Source organism: Danio rerio, chromosome 9, assembly GCF_049306965.1.
Source record: "Danio rerio strain Tuebingen ecotype United States chromosome 9, GRCz12tu, whole genome shotgun sequence".
Classification (NCBI taxonomy): domain Eukaryota; kingdom Metazoa; phylum Chordata; class Actinopteri; order Cypriniformes; family Danionidae; genus Danio; species Danio rerio.
This window is the reverse complement of record NC_133184.1, coordinates 19498171-19517807: the sequence shown is the minus strand read 5'-3', so window position 1 is coordinate 19517807 and position 19637 is coordinate 19498171. Positions and strand designations below refer to the sequence as shown.

Genomic DNA, 19637 nt, shown 5'->3' with positions numbered 1-19637 from the left:
AAATATAAGGTATTATAGGGTAAAAAAAAAAAAAGAATTCTCCTGTTATTAGAGCTCATTGGTCAAAAGTTTATACTTTTATAAGCCATATGTTTGAACTTCTGCTACAGTTGGATCCATTGTCTTTGATTTTAGGTCTCCCGGTTGGATTTTTGCCTGACAAATATACCAAACGTTTATTTGACCTTTTAGCCTGGAGAAAGCATTCGACCGTGTCCCTCGTGACATTCCGTGGAGGGTGCTCTGGTAATATGAGGTCAGAGGCGCTCTTTTAAGGGCTGTCTCGTCCCTGTATGAACAGAGTGGTCTGGTTTGCATTGCCAGCAGTAAGTCACACTTGTTTCCAGTGCATGTTTGACTCCGGCAGGGCTGCCCTTTGTCACTAATTCTGTTCATAATTTTTATGGACAAAATTTCAAAGCGCAACCTTGGGCTAGAGGGGGTCCAGTTCGGGGACCACAGGATTTTATCTGTTATTTGCAGATGATGTTGTTATGTTGGCTTCATCAAACATGGACCTTTAGCATGCACTGGGGCGGTTTGCTGCCAAGTGTGACGCGGCGGGGATGAGAATCAGCACCTCCAAGTCCGAGGCCATGGTGCTCCACCAGAAAAAGGTGACTTGCCATCTCCAGGTTGGAGGAAAGTCTTTACCCCAGGTGGAGGAGTTCAAGTATCTTAGGGTTTTGTTCATGAGTGAGGAAAGGATGGAACGTGAGATTGACAGGCTGATTTGTGCAGCTGCAGCAGTAATGTCGTCAATGTATTGGTTCGTTGTGGTAAAGAAGGAGCTGAGTCGAAAGGCAAAGCTCTCGATTCACCGGTCAATCTACGTTCCTACTCTCACCTATGGTCATGAGCTTTGGGTCATGACCAAAAGGACAAAACCTTGTATACAAGTGGCCAAAATGAGTTTCTCTTCGCAGGGTGGCAGGGCACACCCTTTTGGATAGAGTGAGGAGCTCTGTCTTCCCGGAGGAGCTTGGAGTAGAGCCACTGCTCCTCACATCGAGAGAAGTCAGCTGAAGTGGCTCGGGCATCTGTTTCGGTTGATGCCTACATAGGGAGGTGTTCCAAGCATGTCCCACTGGGATAAGCCTCAGGGAAGACCCAGGGCACGCTGGAGGGACTATGTGTCTCAGCTGGCCCTGGAATGCCTCGGGATCCCCTCAGAGGAGCTGGAGGAAGTGTCTGGGGAGAGGGAAGTTTGGGGTTCCCTCCTAAGTCCCCAGCCCCGGTAAAGTGGTAGAAAATGAATGAATGAATTAATGAATTAATTAATTAATTAAATTTTAGCTTTTGCTGCCACAAATATATTTATTGTTAAATTAGCTCAGTGACAAACCCCAATCTTTCAAAAGATTAAACAATATTATATTAATAAGTCTTGACTCTTTACTTGGATTTTATTGATCTTTCTTCAAGCTGTATTTTGAGTTATGGTATGTCATGATTGAATTTATTTTATTATTATTTTTATCCTTAAATATTTCCATTTTGTTAATGTATTTACTCATTATTACTATTTGTTAACTAGTTTAATTGTTATAATTATTATATTAATAATGAATGTCTATAATTTGTTTTGTCTTTCTTTAACATTGTTAAAATTGGCATTGTCTGTTGGTTTGTTTCAATGTGTTTTGTGATTAATATTTAAAATGTTAATAAAAAGATACCATATAAAAAAAGTGTCTCAAATCCGATGTCTGCACTTACATTTGCACACAGCAAAGACGCACTGACCTGGAAAAAAAGAGCGGGCGCTGACTGACAGCTGTGATAATAAAAGAGCGCTCTTTTCTCTATTCCTGCACTTAATCTGTTCGCAGGATTTCATTTTTTTACTGCTTTTGACAAACTGTTACGACAGGAAAGTTCTCATTTGGTCATTGTCTTTTAATCTGTGCCACTTCAGAAGAAAAATCGCAATTGGGTCACTTGAACTATGCAGAGTGTCTTTAAGAAAATTGAGATTGTTGTATTGGCAGTGGTTGTTCATCACAGAATCAAATGCTTGAAGACTTATTACAGAGTTTCTGCAGGTTTCATAAAGTCCAATTTAAGACTTTTTAAGGCCTTTTTAAGCATCAAATGCACACTGTAAAAACTATAAATAATAAAATAGTGATGACAAAATATGTGTTTAGTCAATTGTAACTTATTAAACTAAGTTAATCATGTTCTTACTTAACATGTTCCAACTTAATTTTATAAGTTAAGCAAGCTGTTTTAAGTTAGTTAAGTTCAAATGACTTATAAGGTTAATTTGATTCAGCTTAAAAATGTGGGGCAGCTGGTATTTTTTACAGTGTAGTTATTTCTTAGCCACACAATTTAATGTGTCAAAACAAGACAAATCTAGTTGCATACAGTTTTTTTAACATAAATATTTTTAATGGCATGTTTAACATTGTTAAAAGTATATTTGTTATGGAGATTACATGAATAATCAAAAACATTAATTTGTTGGCTTTTGGTCCAAAGGGTTTAAGTGCAACTCATATTCAACCTAATGCATTTCTGTTGTGAAACTTTAAATATCATGTCTGTTTAAAAAACCTTATGTCCCACTCTCCTTACTTCAATAAATAGTTTTTTTTATAATGTATATGTTTCTCTGTTATTATCATGAGAAATTGTGTAAGTGTTTTTTTTTTTCTTTAGGGACTTTAATTTGGAAAATTTGCTGTAAATTGTTGAACAGCTGTTGTGAATTGTATCCCTTAGCAGTAAAAAAAACTTTAAATATAATTATTAAATGAATGAAAAGAGGAACATTTTGACATGTTTAAGATTATTTAGGACCTACAACACAATATTTCATTGAATTTAAGACTTTTTAGAGCCCACTGACACCATGTATTAGGTGATTTATTTTCAAACATTAAGGGCCGGGACACACCAACCCGATAGTTGTTTGTTGGGCTTTGTCGATATGTTGATCAGCGTCAGTCCAGCTAGTTACCTCTCATCAGGTTAACGTCGGAGCACTTTGGCCTGTTTCACTATGTTCATTAGCTCTCTGCAACTCTCACATGGTCATGCACTAAAGCTAAGCAAGGGGGCGCTCGGTCAGTACATGGATGGGTGGTGGGTGAGACCAGCAGGGGATGCTCAACCTGCAGTCTTTATGGGTCCTAACGCCCCAGTATAGTGAAGGGGACTCTATACTGTCAGTGAGCACCGTCTTTCGGATGAGATATTAAACCAAGGTGCTGACTTTCTGTGGCCATTAAAAACCCCAGGATGTTCGAAAAAGAGTAGGGGTTTAACCAAATTTGTCCACTGACCTGTCCATCAAGAATTCCTAAACATCCCCATATTATAAATGGCTTTATTACTCTGTGTGGTGTGCGGTCTGGCACAATATGGCTGCTGTTGCATGATGCAAGAATGTTGCACACTGGTGGTGGATGAGTGTCCAGAAAAGTGCTATATAAATGTTAATAATAATAATAATAATTATTGTTATTATTATTATTGTTGTTGTTGTTGAAGTGTTAGAGATTATACGTTTACATCCTTACGCAAATTAATTTGCTTAAAACATTAGTTTACTCTTAACGTGCATATACACATGCATTGGTTATTATATCTGTTAAAGTAACTTTTTTCCATCTCTTTATTGTGGTAAAAGAAAATTAAATGTCGGCAGAAGCCTATTGCAGAACAACAAAACGTTCTGTGCGTTGATGGTTGGGGCTGACTGGCGCCCAGAGACCAAGAATCAGACTCCAAACAATCCTCAAATCCAGTTAAATCAGCCCATCTCAGTGTCTGAGCGCATTACGCCTCAATATGCTGCCAGGGATTCTAATGTCCTGCAGGATTACACAGATTTGTGGTGACAGGGCTAATCACGCCAATGCAGAGGAACATTTAGCCCTGCCACCACACAGTCACCACAGAAAGCACTTCCTCCCTGGAGGATTTCAGCAGCAGAGTGGATATGCATTGAATGGGATCATTTGCGGGAAAGCAAGCTGAGCACTCGCCGTCATGTCCGACGCAGGGAACTTCCACTGTCTGAAATGCGTCTCAATAATAAATGAAGAGATGCATTTATTGAGATGAGACGAGAGCATGAGATTCATAACACTAATCACAGACCGCTTCATCTCGCTTGGGCTCCGCACTCATCTTGTAATCAGAGCTGGTCTACGCTCAGACCATTTCACATGGCTCTGAAAACAAATCTCCAATAAATCACTCTAACGTCATTTTCAGGGCTGTTAGCAAACCATTTACGGACAATTCAGTAATGCAGGGTGAACGCAAGACTGTTTACGATGCGCTGCTAATGGACAGGATGTCTCGGTCAAATTAGGGACAGAGAGAAATATCAAGTTTGGCTTGTTTGTTGGGGCCTGTGTCTCACATCAATCCCTATTGATTGCTGATGCTGAAAATATAAACAGAAATTATTGTTTTAAACTTTAAGTCTCTCAACTCTGCTGAAAAGACTACACCTGAAAAGCTACTCAAGCTTATCCGGGACTATTCACACATTACGTCAAAAACTGGCTGTACTTCCATCACCAATTTTAAAGCACTTTTGAGTTTTCACTCCCATGCAACTAAGCAACCATCAGCTGCACTCACTGAGAAACCAACACTGACAAACCCTTGCTGCAGCTCTGATACAAGTTTCATTTAGAATAAATTAGAGTGCAGCAGTGTTTGGGTGCAATGTGTTTATCTGAGGAAATTAGTCCACGGTTATTACTGAAATGTGTATAAAACATACAAAGGTTAAAGTTGATTGGTTGATTGTCACATAGTGCATGGTGCGCTAGAGGAGTTCTGAAAAGTCGACATGTCTTCAACTTGCTGTGCTGTAGCTACACCTAGAAAAAGCAAATGCATCGCACCATGTGCTAGTTGTGACGACGTTGCTCCCTATAACCTTTTCCATTAGATATAACAAACTTTAGTACACAAAAGCACACTGTGAACAGCTCCTTAAACACATGCTTTATAGTACTCTTTTATGCTAAGTCTCAAGTGCCTTGTTCTATCTCTATACTTCCACTATAAACCCCTCTTGCTATATGTAATGACTACACCCTTCATCCTTCACCCATTGTGATCTTGACCCAGTCTTAGTTTGGACTCTGACTTCTTCCTCTTCTGTCAAGATTTTGTCACATTGGGTCTCAATCTTTACACAAATTTGTCCCTCCTCTGGTCTCAGTTTTGACTCGGACTCAATCCTCTTCAGGTCTCAATCTTAATACAGACTTGACCCTCTTCTAGTCTCAGTCTAGTCTTGGACTCAACCCTGGTCAGCTCTTATTCTTGATACAGACTTGACCCTCTTCTGGTCTCAGTCTAGACTTGGACTCAACTCTATTCAGGTCTTATTCTTGATAAAGACTTGACCCTCTTCTGGCCTCAGTCTAGACTTAGACTCAACTCTATTCAGGTCTTATTCTTGATAAAGACTTGACCCTCTTCTGGTCTCAGTCTAGACTTGGACTCAACCCTGTTCAGATCTCAATCTTGATACAGACTCGACCCTATTCTGTTCTCAGTCTAAACTTGGACTCAACCCAATTTAGTTCTTATTCTTGATACAGACTTGACCTTCTTCTGGGCTCAGTCAAGACTTATAGCCTGTTCAGGTCTTATTCTTGATACAGACTTGACCCTCTTCTGGCCTTAGTCTAGACTTGGACTCAACCCTGTTCAGGTCTCAATCTTGTTACAGATGTGACCTTCTTCTGGTCTCAGTCTAGACTTGGACTTAATCATGTTCAGGTCTCAATCTCGTTACAGACTTGACCTTCTTCTGGTCTCAGGCTAGACTTGGAGTTTGGAATTACTTGATGGTGAGTAAATAGTGAGTAAATCTTCATTTTCGAATGAACAGTCCCTTCAAATACACCTTATGTACCCTTTGTAGCAGTGTACCTATTGTTTCAGTAGTGCCAAAAAGTTTTCGGATTTGTCATTACATACTTCAACACGTCAAATAGTTCTGTGTCTTCCCAGTACTACATAATATATTTAAAATGTAACATGGCCATATTTCTTTTTTTAAACAGTCACAACATAAGAAACATATCAAAGCAAATACATTCTACAGCATTCATAGAGCGTACAGTCCCAAGTCATAACCGGTACTGTCTCATGTACTTGAGCTTAGCTGGAGTACTATAATTAACATCTAAGTCCTGAATTATCCATGTTATAAATAATGATCTCTTTACACAGTAGTCCACTCTAAAGTCATTGTCATCGTCAACAGCCGAAAACAAAAGCAATTTCCATGTGAACGGAACCCGCGCTCAGCCTTGAAGATGGTAATGAGGGGTTTGGTGAAAAAGAAAGGAGATCCTCTTTCCACAGTAACACACACAGTAATTAATACTCAGGAGTGAGTCCGCTTGCTGGAAACGCAAACATCGTGACAACAGCATTGGAAAGTGTTCCTTAATTATCGACCATTGCGACCACACACACACACAAAACCACAAAAATCCATTGTTGCCAAATGTAACATGACTTCAAAAAACTGCGTTTGAAATTTAATTTTTAGGTAGATTTTTTTTTTTTTGACATTTTCCACTTTATTTTAGGTGGCCTTAACTACCATGTATTTTAATCGAAAAACAAATACAATGTATTTACTGTGTTCATAATGTATTACAGAACACTTCTGGTGCTCTTGATCTGGGATACTGGTAGGGTTAAGCCTGATTTACACTTTTGCGCAAGCTCTGTGATAGGTCAGCTTGGTAGCTGTGGTAAACGTGGGTGGTGCTGAGAGCTGTGAACCCAATGGAGAGAGTGTTTACCAATCCCGAGGAGGAGCTGCATATGTTTTATGTTTAATTTGTGATAAAAGTTGTTGCACATCCGGCGGTTACCACCTCTGGATGAGTGAGTTTTAGCTACTTGTACATTAAGATAGCGTGAAGAAACTCGATACAGAGGAACAAAACATAACCTACTGCCAGCTAGCATTTTGACAGTGTAATTGCAGAGCAACACAAACAGCGCATAGAAGTATAAATTCATGATATAAATGCAAGGCAGACACTCTGGGTCATGTCATGTCGATCACTTAACACAGAGTTATAAACCAGCCGTTAGGGACAGGTTTGGTGATCTGGGTAGGTTTACGAGTGGCTGATTTATACTGCGTCGAGTAATCGATAAGACCCATGGCACCTGCTTTGCGCCTAGTCGTGCATTTATACTTCTGCGTGCTGTTTGTGTTGCTCTGCAATAACACGACCTAAACGCTAGTTGTAAGTAGAATTTTATGTTCCTCTGTGTCGTGTTTCTTTGTAGGTGTTCTGTTTTATCTGAACGCTACCAAGTTTTTCTAAAACTTGCCATTCTGCGGCGGAAACCAGCAGACATGCAACAACATTAATCACAAGGTAAACAAAAACCAACAGTTTCCATCTAGAGCTACTTCATGGGACTCGACACTTGTAAACACTCGCTCCAACGAGTTCGCGTGTCTCTTGGTCCCACCCACACTGGTCACAGCTACCAAGCCGACCAATCACAGAGCTTGCGCTAGAAAAATGTGACATTTTTTGAGAGGTGCGCATCAGCGTCGATGCCAGCCACAACGAGGGCTATGGGCCTGGGCAAAAGGTGCACCGGAGCATACGTGTGCGATTGACCCAGAAGTATAAATCAGCCTTTAGAAACAGGTTTGGTGGTCTGGAGTAGGTTTAAAAGTGAGCTAAGTTGTAAGGGATGGTCAACAGTGAAATTACAAAATTTAATTACAGAAAATAATTACAGATGCACTGTTAAAAAAAATGCTGTAAAATTTGCAGCATTACTGACAATTTTGGTTGTCAGTAATACTGCAAAATTTAAAGGTGCATTGTAAATTAACAACTACAATAGTGCTGTAGGTTTACAGTACAAAGGCCATAAGGTAAACCTAAAAATTATTTTCATTCACATATCTAGGCACTACTTTTTTAACGAATTTCTAGATAGACAGCACCATTATGGATTTTATGTTAAAAGTTATTCACAAAAAATACTGCGGTTTTTGTCAAGATGCATAAATGTGTAAAATTAGGTATTTACAAAAAACGAAAATCTTATGCTGCTAGATTGGCCTGCAACTTTATTAATATGCATTTTAGCAACACATAATATGTGTAAATTGTAAAAATTAATATACATGGCGCTTTTAGATTTTACAGTATTACTGGCAACTTTTACAGTATTGCTGGCAAAATTTAAGCGCACTGTAAAAACGTAACAATTGCAACTGTACTGTAAAACTACAGCACAATTGTAATCGTTAATTTACAGTGCGCTTTTAAATTTCACAGTATTACTAGCAACCAAAATTGCCAGTAATACTGTAAATTTTACAGCAATTTTATAAGTCACACTTTATTTTGATGGTCTGTTTCTTGAATTTATGATAAATTGCAACTGATTCTAATTAGATTATACTGTAAATACAGTGTTAGGTTGGGGTGAGTGTAGGTTGACATGTACTTGTAAAGTTTCTTATAGTCAGTTAAAAGTCAGTTGAAAGAGCAGTATCAACTGATATTAAGCAGACAGTCTACTAGTACTCAAATGAACCATCAAAATAAGTTATTTCCTATTTACAGTGTGTAATTACATGCAGGTATATTAAAGTACAATGTAAAAACATGTATTTACACAATAAGTAACTAATGATTAATTTTAGTTTAAGTATATTTTAGTTAAGGCCACTTAATATAAAGTCAAAACAGGCTCATTCAGAAAACGTATTCCTATATACATTTCTAGACAGCACGCATTATGTAGACAGAGGTACGTATGACTGAATTTCAGCTTTAAAACGAACAGTGCAGGGCGGTATGACGTCATTCCTTTTCTCGCTTGCCAGCTGACCGATTACCTCCATATTGGCAGCTTTTCCGCTGTTACTAGTTTGTCCAGTAGCTCGACACATATGTCGGCAGACTTAAATACAACCATAAGTTTGAGTCTGGTGAAGCACGTTTTCAGAAAGCAGGTAGGACAAAAGCAAATAATAATAATAATAATAATTAAACAAGTATATAACAGGGTGAGAATGTGGTAAAATCAGAAAACATGGTAAAAATCAGGCCGCTGCATGGGTTTTTCTTTTTTGGATTGCTTTCGAAAACACTGGTTGGGTTAGTGCTTTTTAAAAACACTATTGGTAGGGTTAAAAAAAGGGGGAGGGTGGGGGGGATCGGTCGATCGGTCAGACAGTCAGTCAACAGCGGCCTCTGGTGCATTTACGTGAGAAGAGCCAGCATGAATGGCACTCACTAGAGAAATTTGAGATCTCACAGCGGCCTCTGGTGGATCTATGAAAACAAAAACTGCAAAAAAACGTAGCTCCTGGGATGTATTTTGCTTTCCCCAGAAATGTATAACGGAGCCTGAGTTGTATAAAGTGGAACCAGGATACAAAATATTAGAAAAAATCTGACATGGTCATTTGCAATATGAATTTAGTTTCACCAGATGACTTGAACAGCTCTAATTGGAGATATTATCCCTGATGCAGTTAGAGTTTTTTTTTTTTCATGAATTTCTCTTTAAAACTGACAAGTAAGTGAGAGGTTAGTATTTTTACTTCCTGCTATGTGAGAGCCAATGACAGCCGGGCGAGTTTAATGAGCACCATCTGCATATCTCTGAAAGTAATTAGCACTCTCTTTCCACATGATGTCACACCATTAGCATGCATAATGCATGATCCTGGATGTGGTATTTTTAGTGAGAATGTTTTAACCTGCCAGCACGTTCTTTGAGGTGGTTTTGGTTGTTCACACATAAAGCCTTAAAACTTTAAAAACAAAGTTGTAAGGGGATATGTCATGAAGTATGCATAATATGGCATAATAATAGAAGTGGGCGGCGTGGTGGCACAGCAAGTAACGATGTTGCCTCACAACCAGAAGATCGCTGGTTTGAGCCTTGGCTGGGTCAGTTAGCTTTTCCATGTGTAGTTTGCATGTTCTCCCTGTGTTAGTGTGGGTTTCCTCAGGGTGCTCCGGTTTCGCCCACAAGTCCAAAGACATGTGGTACAGTTGAATTAAATAAGCTAAATTGTCCATAGTGTATGTATGTGAATGAGAGTGTATGGATGTTTCCCAGTGATGGGTTGCAGCTGGAAGGGCATCCGCTGCATAAAACATATGCTGGATATGTTGGAGGTTCATTCTGCTGTGGCTACCCCTCATTAATAAAAGGGACTAAGCCGTAAAGAAATGATTAAATGAATGACTATAAGAAGTCATCACAGAAAAGCTTAACAATACAGTACATCAGCTATCACTACATCACTGATTCATTCATTCACTTGCTCAAGAGTCTGTCACAAGGAGTTCACACATATGCTATTTATTGCACAGGTGATGTACTTGAAAAGAGAAAGCACTGTGCAAACTTGATTAGATTTGATTATAAAGACAAACTTTTTGAGGAATAACGTGAACCTTTGATTAGTGCGTGTGAACTTAAACCACTAAACAAAAGTTAACTTCAACTCTGAAATCTGGACTTTTCTAGAACTATGTTAAACTGAGGCAAGAATTGATGCCATGGCAACTACAAGAAATAAAGTATACATGTCAGTTGAAAAAACTTGAATGTATTTATATTATCAAACACATTTATATTATTGTATGCTTAAAGGGGAAGTAGGTGATTGTCTTCAGAAACATTTTTTGTTGTGCTGGTTGAAAGTCTCTTCACAGTTCAATAGTAATGATTAAAGTAAATGATCTAAATGTGTTTATATGTATTTTTATATTCTGGGTGAGGCATAAAACTAAAAAAATGTTCATCCAATTAAATAGAGTCAGACTGACATCTCCCATAATTCCGAAAAGTATCTTAAACTGTCTGTCAGCAAATGCAGATCTGGACTTCTGAGCATCTCTTTTCATGCAGATCCGCCATTCGCGCGTGCCCGCCTGCACGATCGTTGCACGTTTACGGCACGTGCTGCACACACACGAGACAATCATAGACGTGGTGAAATCAAATGCAGAATTAAAACTTTTGTAAATTCCGAATCTATACTAGAGTTACTTTTGCATGCTGGAGGAAGGACGACACCATAGCTGAAGTACTGTTAGGTAGTGTTCTGTTTTAAAACTATTTTTGTCAGGCTAAGCTTATGTTGGATTGTGTTGTGTAATGAATTGCTTATGCAGCTATATTTTACAGTTTATAATATGCACAGGCTTGTTGTTCAGCCACTTAAATCTCCTGGCGAAAGATTGAACTATTTTCAGTTTCATAAGGGACCTTTGACAGCATCGATAATGTATATTCTTATTTAGTTTAACAACAAAACATCAGTAAACAGCGCTGTTCGGCCTAACCTGCTTTATTGAGCTGAAGTTGCTTTTATATTCGCATTAGTACATTTTTAAAAAATGACAGCCTTCCTATATTATTTACCATGCTACTCTGAATATTCGCTCTGAAATAGCATGTAAGTATGGCTTAGTAATAATTGTAATTCCTGCATGCCAATGGCCATACACTAACTAACTGGCGAATGACATGAACTAGTGGGTTGTCTGCTGTTGTGACGCGGTGCGCACGTTCCTGATTTCAGGAGGCATGGCTTTGAATCACAGTCCTTCCCCGCTGTCAAAAGATAATATGCTAAGTGGTTAGCATTTTGGCAGATCACCTACTGCACCTTTAAATTTTACTTTGTTTTAAGTAGTATTTACAGTATACAAGTCAACATTTTGGAATCAACTATGAAGCAAAAAATAAATAAAAATCTGCACTGATAATTGTAAGAATAATTATTAGTGTTTTTATACCAATAATAAGTGATCATAATAGAACAGCAAATCATCAAATAATAATGATTATGTGACACTGAAGAATGGATTAATGATGAAGAAAATTCAGCTTTGGAATTAAAACTAGATTAAATAAAAACCAGTTATTTAATATTTTATAATTTAACAGTCGATACAGTCACCAGACATGAACATTATTGACTGTGTCTGGGATATATACAGTATTTTAAACACATTTTGGAATCAGTAAGATTTTTTTATGTTTAAAAAGAAGCCAGTTCACAGAAAAAAAAAAAAAAAAAAAAACGTCTGCAATATTTTTGCAAACAATTAATTTGTGTTAAATTTAAACAAACAAATTAAATCGAGTAACAGTCAACTAAATAGGTTTGTTTAAATTCCACCCAGATAAATTGTTTACAACCACTTAACTTTTAATAAAATTTGTAAATCTAAGGAATCATCTTTGAATCATTTTTTTTTCAGAATCATACAATTATAAGAGCAGATTTTAGCGTCACCATACATGTATTTATTTTCACTCTTAAAAAAATGTATTGTTTTCCCAGTGCTGGATTGCTACTGGAAGGGTTCATTCCACTGTGGAGACCTAAGATCAAAAAAGGGATAAAGCCGAAAGAAAATGAAAGATTGAATGAATGAATGAATGAATGAATGAATGAATGAATGAATGAATGAATGAACAATTTATTGTGATAAATAAAAGTGAAAATTTTTAATGGTACTTTTAAATGGTATTGTATTAGTTACCCAAACTGGCAACAACACCAACAAATGTTTTTTCTTGAGCAGATTATGATACTAGAATATTTGAAAATGTATAAGACTACAGACTAATATTCAGCTTTAAATCATGAGAAAAAATGCAAATTACACTTCTAACTACATTCAATAAAATAATTATTTGTTTAATGTTATTTAATGTTGCAATATTTCACAATGTCTTTGTTTTTAGCTTTTACTGTACATACTGTATATGTATAAAAAATTTTTAAACAAATGCAGTCATTGATAATAATAGAATAAGATTAAGCTTAATACAATACATGAATTAATATAATCAGTGTTGGCGAGGTTACTTTGGAAATGTAATAGATTACAAATTACCCTATTTAAAATGTAATAAGTAGTGTACCTTTTCAATTACTTTATAAAAGTAAAGTAATTGATTACATCTGATTAGTTTCTTATGAATATTTTCAACTAACAATGATTGGTTGGCGACGTCCCTGACTAGAGCGAGAGGTGACAATAACATGCAAAAACCCTTGTTGTCGACCATTGAAAACTGGAAAAAAAAATAAAAAATCTGCGTTCTTGACATCATATGTGAATGAATGTCGCCTCATGGTTCCATCCCTAAGAGGGAAGAAATCACTTTCCCGAACTCTCGCATTCAATCTGCCCAGTTGGTGGAATGAACTCCCTAACTGCATCAGAACGGCAGAGTCACTTGCTGTCTTCAAGAAACGACTAAAAACTCAACTATTTAGTCTCCACTTTCCTTCCTAATCTGCAATTGCCTCTCTGGCTATACCACTAACTGTACAAAAAAAATACTTACATTATAATGCTTTGCTTCTTAGACTTTACACACCTGAAACTTGCCTACAGCACTTATTCATTGTTGCTCTTATAGTTGTGTAAATTGCTTCCTAGTCCTCATTTGTAAGTCGCTTTGGATAAAAGCGTCTGCTAAATGACTAAATGTAAATGTAAATATGGATTTACTTTCATCAGATAGACACCGGCCTCACAGCTTTGTAAATGTTGGTGCCATCGCACGTAGCTTGTGTGGACGTTTCTGCACTACTTCACTATTAAAATAGCTTTGCTATTGAAAAGCTTTTTTGTGTATAAAGTAGTGATGCTACCGCCATGCTACAGAGAAATGTAGTTAAGCTAGTAGCCACTACTAAGTTCAAAAGGCTAGTTATAGTAGCCTAATGCTTTCAGCGGCAGAGAAGATTAACGTAACTGGTAGACTTGGAGCGCAACAATAAAACCTGAAAACCAATCAAAAGCATCAGAATGCCACTGCTTTAATAAATGGCCTTAGCAGAGGGCATCATGCATATCAAAAGCAGGCAAAGCAACAGACTAATTTTATTCAACATATTTAGATGTAACCCCATTTGAAATATTTAACATTTTTATTAGCAACTGTAATTTAGTTACACATATTTTCTCAGTAACTGTAATGAATTACTGTTACTTTTATTTTGGAATTAAATTACTTAACGCCGTTACATATAACTAGTTACTCCTAAACACTAAATATAATACATCTTACTGATTCCACACTTTAGACTGTGTATCTACAGTATATAGTGCATGTGATTATGTACAGTATAACCACATTCACTGGCCTTAAAAACATAGACAAATGATAAACTTTCACTATATTATTTTTAAACTTTGTAGTGACTAATTTGCATGTTTACATGAGCATCAGTAATTAAAGGGTCACGAAACACCAAAATTAATTAGTTAATTAGTAAATTAGTTGTTTTTGCGTTATTTTAAGCAAATTCGTACTTCCGGTTTGAAACAAATTTTTGAAGCTGCGCCACGGTCATGACATAATAGCGTGTATTCCAGCGTGCAGACTGAACGTCTGTGCCAGAGTGTGTCTTATTACGTCTTACAGTGTGCTGCATTAATGCATGAGTAAGGCTTGGTTCAAACCAATCAGCACGCTCTATTGTGCAACTTCATTAATATTCATTACTGTCACAGTGTTTAGACGATAGAGATGCCACGTTGTGTTGGCAAAACAAGTGTGAAGTGTTGCTTTTATAGTTTGCTGCCGTTAAGTTTTGTTTTCATTTTCTCTCTGTGAGAGCTCAGCTGGAGTCACGTGTGGATTAACAGTGTACGCTACGCTCGACAACAATAACTTACGTGTCCAAGGAGGAACATTGTTTACCTGAGAGCTGTTATCATCTGCAAACGCTGAGATCCGGATTCGCTTGTAGTCTCCTCTTAATAAAGACACGGCTCAGATTTGGTAAGTGAGCGACTAGTGCTCTTTGTTTATTCAGTTTGTTCGTATCGAAGAAAGTGAACTATTGCACCGAGTGTAAACATGTTAGCACCACAACCAAACTTTAACCTCGTGTAGGATTTTCACTGCGTTTAGTGACCGGAATAACACGGCTTTCTGACGCTACCTGCTAAGTTTCCGGGAAATGCTGAGTTTTTTTTTTCTCTCATTGGCCGTGCGGTATCAAGCATTGCATGAAAAATACACGCTTAGAGCAGTTCCTCAAATCAAATATCTCATTTGTCGCGAGGGACATGAATGAATTCCCTGAATGAAAGAGCCAAACTGCAGTTAAAGTCCACCATTTAATAATTTGGCAAATAATTCGACTACAGATGTCCATGTAAACACAGTCACTTTGTCCCCTGTGTGTGTGTATGTGTGTGTGTATGTGTGAGTGTGTGTTTGACTCTGAAAGTCAGCGCGCCCAAATAGACACTCCCACACCATGCCTCTTTTCTTCCTCCGACACTCCCCCCTAAACAAAGCTGGACACGCCCACTTTTCTGACTTTTTCCAAAGTAGAGGTGTGAAAACACCCTGCTGAAACAAGGGGGTTTCATGGCCCTTTAAATTATATGCCTTAATCTGAATAAGACAATAACATGATTAGGCGTTTACATGAGTTGCTTTTCATGTTCCTTTCATGATCCCTTTTTACGTTACAACACATAATTTAATTAACGTCATTGAATCATTGCACGTTTCATTTTTAATTTGTTGACTTTAACTGCAGTTTGGCAGTTAAATTTTCATTCACAAACATTTCATGCATACCCCATGACAAACAAGGTATTGGAGGTGAATATGAAATGCTGGAAGAGTGTTGTTTTGATGGAATTTGATACCTTACGCTGTATGGGGGAATAAACTATCTGTGGTCCTTCACTGAAACGGTAATTACAGAGAATAGTGTCAAACAGCTGTGTGTGTATGGAATATCCTGTCACAAAATATTTCGCAACGGTAATAGTTTGATCGCAGTGTTTACATGGCTGTACTGCACTCCAATAATGCGACTAAAATCAGCAGACTCCACATGTCTTAATTCCATTTCTGTTCAGTAAAATTATGACCTTAATTATTGAGTAATTGTTACGGAGATTTTTGAAGTAGTAGTTCATGTAAGTAGTAGCAGAAGTAGTAATGGTGTGGTAGTTACAGTAGTAGTAGTAGTCGTTGTTGGTGTAGTAATATCAGTAGTAGATGTTGTTGATGTAGATGTAGTAGAAGTGATTGTGGTGGTGGTAGTAGCAGTAGTAGTAGTAGTAGCAGTAGACGTTGTTGTATTAGTTGTAGCAAACGCTATAGTAGTATCAGTAGAGGTAGTTGTTGTAGTAGTATCAGTATTAGTAGACATTGTAGTAGTAGTAGTAGTCGTGGTTGTGGCTGTAGTAGAAGCAGTAGTAGTTGTAATAAAAGTAACTTTTTGTAGTAGTAGTTGGTGTAGCACTTGTGATTTATAATTATTGTTGTCAGTTATTACTGTTGTCCTTTCTTTCTTTTTACTCTCATTTTTACTATCATACATTAATAAGCATTTTTGTTACTCCCTACCTCTGACTGGTTTCTTTCTATATAAAAAAAAAAACAATAAAAAAAAAAAAAACAATTATGACCTTAATCATATTAAATCAATTAAAAATCGTTGTTTACATGATAGATTCCTAATCAGAGCATTGTCTTAATCGTATTAAAATCGAATTATTGGTGTCTATGTAAACATACACGGTAACATGTTCAGAACCATTCCTGCTCATCTACTATAATCTCAACTCAAAATTTCGCATCTTGTGATTGGACCATTGTTTATGTACATATTGCTGTATTGATTTTGATACAGTCCTAATATTATATATAAATAACTGCCATCAATTGAAGACATGCTTTGCCCACATAAGGCATAGTTATGACTAACAGCTGAGGTTAACCAGGCAAACACTGTTACTTTTAAGTCCTTTCCCTCCAATCACCTGGCTCCATTCCCTCTTTTTTACGATCCAAATAATTCCACATGGATAAAATCAAAACCTATTCAACAAGCCTGTTCTTACTGTTGAATATGTCAGATTACTGTAGTACAATAGGCTGTGATTGGTGATTGAAACTGACTTTAAGTTGTGTGCTTCAGAAGATAAATCTACAGAACTGGAAGTCTGAATACACGTCTTATGTGTTGCCCATGGAAAAACTGAGATACCAGTTGGCAAATAGACAAAATATATTTTTCAAAACCTGGAATCCATTATGGCTTTTTATCGATAATGCAGATTGTAACTTCTGATGGGCTGAATTGGTTTGGCAAGCGCTAAGCTGTGGAGCCTACACACTTCTCTATAATTATTTATTTGATTTAATCAATTTTTTCTTTATGCTTTCTGGAAGAAATTGTATTATGTTGTGTCATTCTGTGGATTGTGAAATGGCCTGTGCACACCTTCTGTTCTAGTTATTGTTTATTTTATTATCATAAAAGCAATTAAAAATCTTCTACATTTGAAGTCAAAATTATTATACCTTGTGTGATTTTTTTTTCTTCAAAAATTTCACAAATTATGTAATAATGTAATAAGAGCAAGACATTTTTCAAAGTATTTCCTATAATATATATATATATATATATATATATATATATATATATATATATATATATATATATATATATATATATATATATATATATATATATATATATATATATATATTTCTGAAGAAAGTTGTTTGGCTGGAATAAAAGCTGTTTAAAAAAAAAAAAAAACATTTTAAAGTCAAAATCATTAGCCCCCTTAAGCAATATTTAATTTTGATTGTCTACAGAAGAAACCATCATTATACAATAACTTGCCTAATTACCCTAACTTACCAAATCCTTTAAATGTCACTTTAATGCCTAGTTCAGACTGCGTGATTTTAGCCCCGATTTTGGCTCGGCGACAGGTTTTGAGAAATTGCCAACAAATGCCTGAAACCACAGGCAAATCGGTGCTCGTGCACGTGAGTGAAAATCACACAGTATGAACTATTAGCAACGCGATCTGAGAGAAAAGCCAATGAGTCGTCGATGCCTGCGAGATATTTGGCATGCTAAATATCTGGAGCTGTCGGCGATTCAAATCATGCCGTGTGAATTGAGTTTTGACTGAAAATAACAACGGCGATCACCTAAAGCCAATGAGAGAGCAGCATCCACTTGTGTGTGTGTGTATACCTGATGCAAGCCAGCAGGAGGTTGGGGGAGAAGATAAAAGCGCTCATTTGCGGTTTATTTGTGTGAAAACATCTGTGACACGACTACTTTCAAAATTATGCAGTCTGAACTCAGCATAAGCTGAAAACAGTATCTTGAAAATATCTTGTACAATATTATGTACCGTCTTCAAGGCAAAAATAAAATAAATCAGCTATTTGAAATTAGTTATTAAAACTATTATGTTTAGAAATGTGTTGAAAAAAATCTTCTTTCTTCTAAACAGAAATTGGGGGAAATATACACTACCTAACAAAAGTCTTGTCGCCTATGCAAGTTTTAGAAACACCAAATAAAAACTTGACTTCTAGTTGATTATTTTGGTATCAAAAGTGGCTTACATGAAAGGCAAAGGCCTCTAGATTACGCTTATTTTACCAAAATAAAATATAATCATGCATTGATTTTCAACTATTTAATTAGGACATTAAAGTCTGAATTTGCTTAGACAAAAGTCTTGTCAATTAACATAAATAATGTACAGTATAGACTATAAAGTCATGGTGCAGTGGAAAAAGAATCAATATTGTGTATGACTCCCATTAGCTTGGAGAACTGCATCCATACATCTCTGCAATGACTCAAAAAACGTATTAATAAAGTCATCTGGAATGGCAAAGAAAGCGTTCTTGCAGGACTCTCAAAGTTCATCAAGATTCTTTGGATTCATCTTTACTGCCTCCTCTATTTACCCCAGACATGCTTAATAATGTTCATGTCTGGTGACTGGGCTGGCCAATCTTAGAGCACCTTGACCTTTTTTGCTATCAGGAACATTGATGTGGAGGCTGAAGTGAGAAGGAGCGCTATCCTGCTGAAGAATTTGCCCTCTTCTGTGGTTTGTAATGTAATGGGCAGCTCAAATGTCTTGATACCTCAGGATGTTGTTGTTGCCATCCACTCTGCATATCTCTCACATATCCCCATACTGAATGTAACCCCAAACCATGATTTTTCCTTCACCAAACTTGACTGATTTCTATGAGAATCTTGGCTCCATGTGGGTTCCAATAGGACTTCTGCAGTATTTATGATGATTGGGGTCCAGTTCAACAGATGATTCATCTGAATCTTTTGCCACTTTTCCAAGTGATCAACTAGAAGTCAAGTTATTATTTGTTGCTCTTACAACTGGGATCGACGACAAGACTTTTGTCAGGTAGTGTATACAGGAGGGCTAATAATTATGATTTCAACTGTATAAAACTTTTATGGAGGTTGTAGTAAAGCTATGAAACAACCATTCTTGCCTTAGGACAATATTGATCCTCTTCAAATGTTAACCACTGTAGTTCGTCCTGCATTCGACAGTTTTGTATTTTTATTTGTTTAATCTTTTTTACTTAATAAGTTTTAATATAAAAATCCACACCCATCATATCCTCAAAAAAAAAAAAAATCCAAACAAAACAGAACTAAACAGAAACCCGGCGTCAGTGTATCGATTTAGTATTGCAGCGCATTTCCGTTCACATCCCGTCCCCACCTCAATTAGCTCTAAGTAGCTCTGACCAGTGTAACCGACTCTAAT

At 36.8% G+C, this 19637-nt stretch overlaps 1 protein-coding gene and 1 long non-coding RNA gene across 33 annotated transcripts in view; both read right to left on the bottom strand.

The window, feature by feature from the left end:
* The window catches only part of dgkh (diacylglycerol kinase, eta), a 159397-nt gene that overhangs the window by 63344 nt on the left and 76416 nt on the right, over positions 1 to 19637 (bottom strand). The gene's annotated exons all lie outside the window — the stretch shown is intronic.
* Positions 15146 to 17458, bottom strand: LOC141376101 (uncharacterized). The gene is made up of 2 exons (XR_012385261.1): positions 16479 to 17458; positions 15146 to 15935 (listed from the first exon to the last, which is right to left on the bottom strand). It is a non-coding gene; the product is annotated as an uncharacterized lncRNA (long non-coding RNA).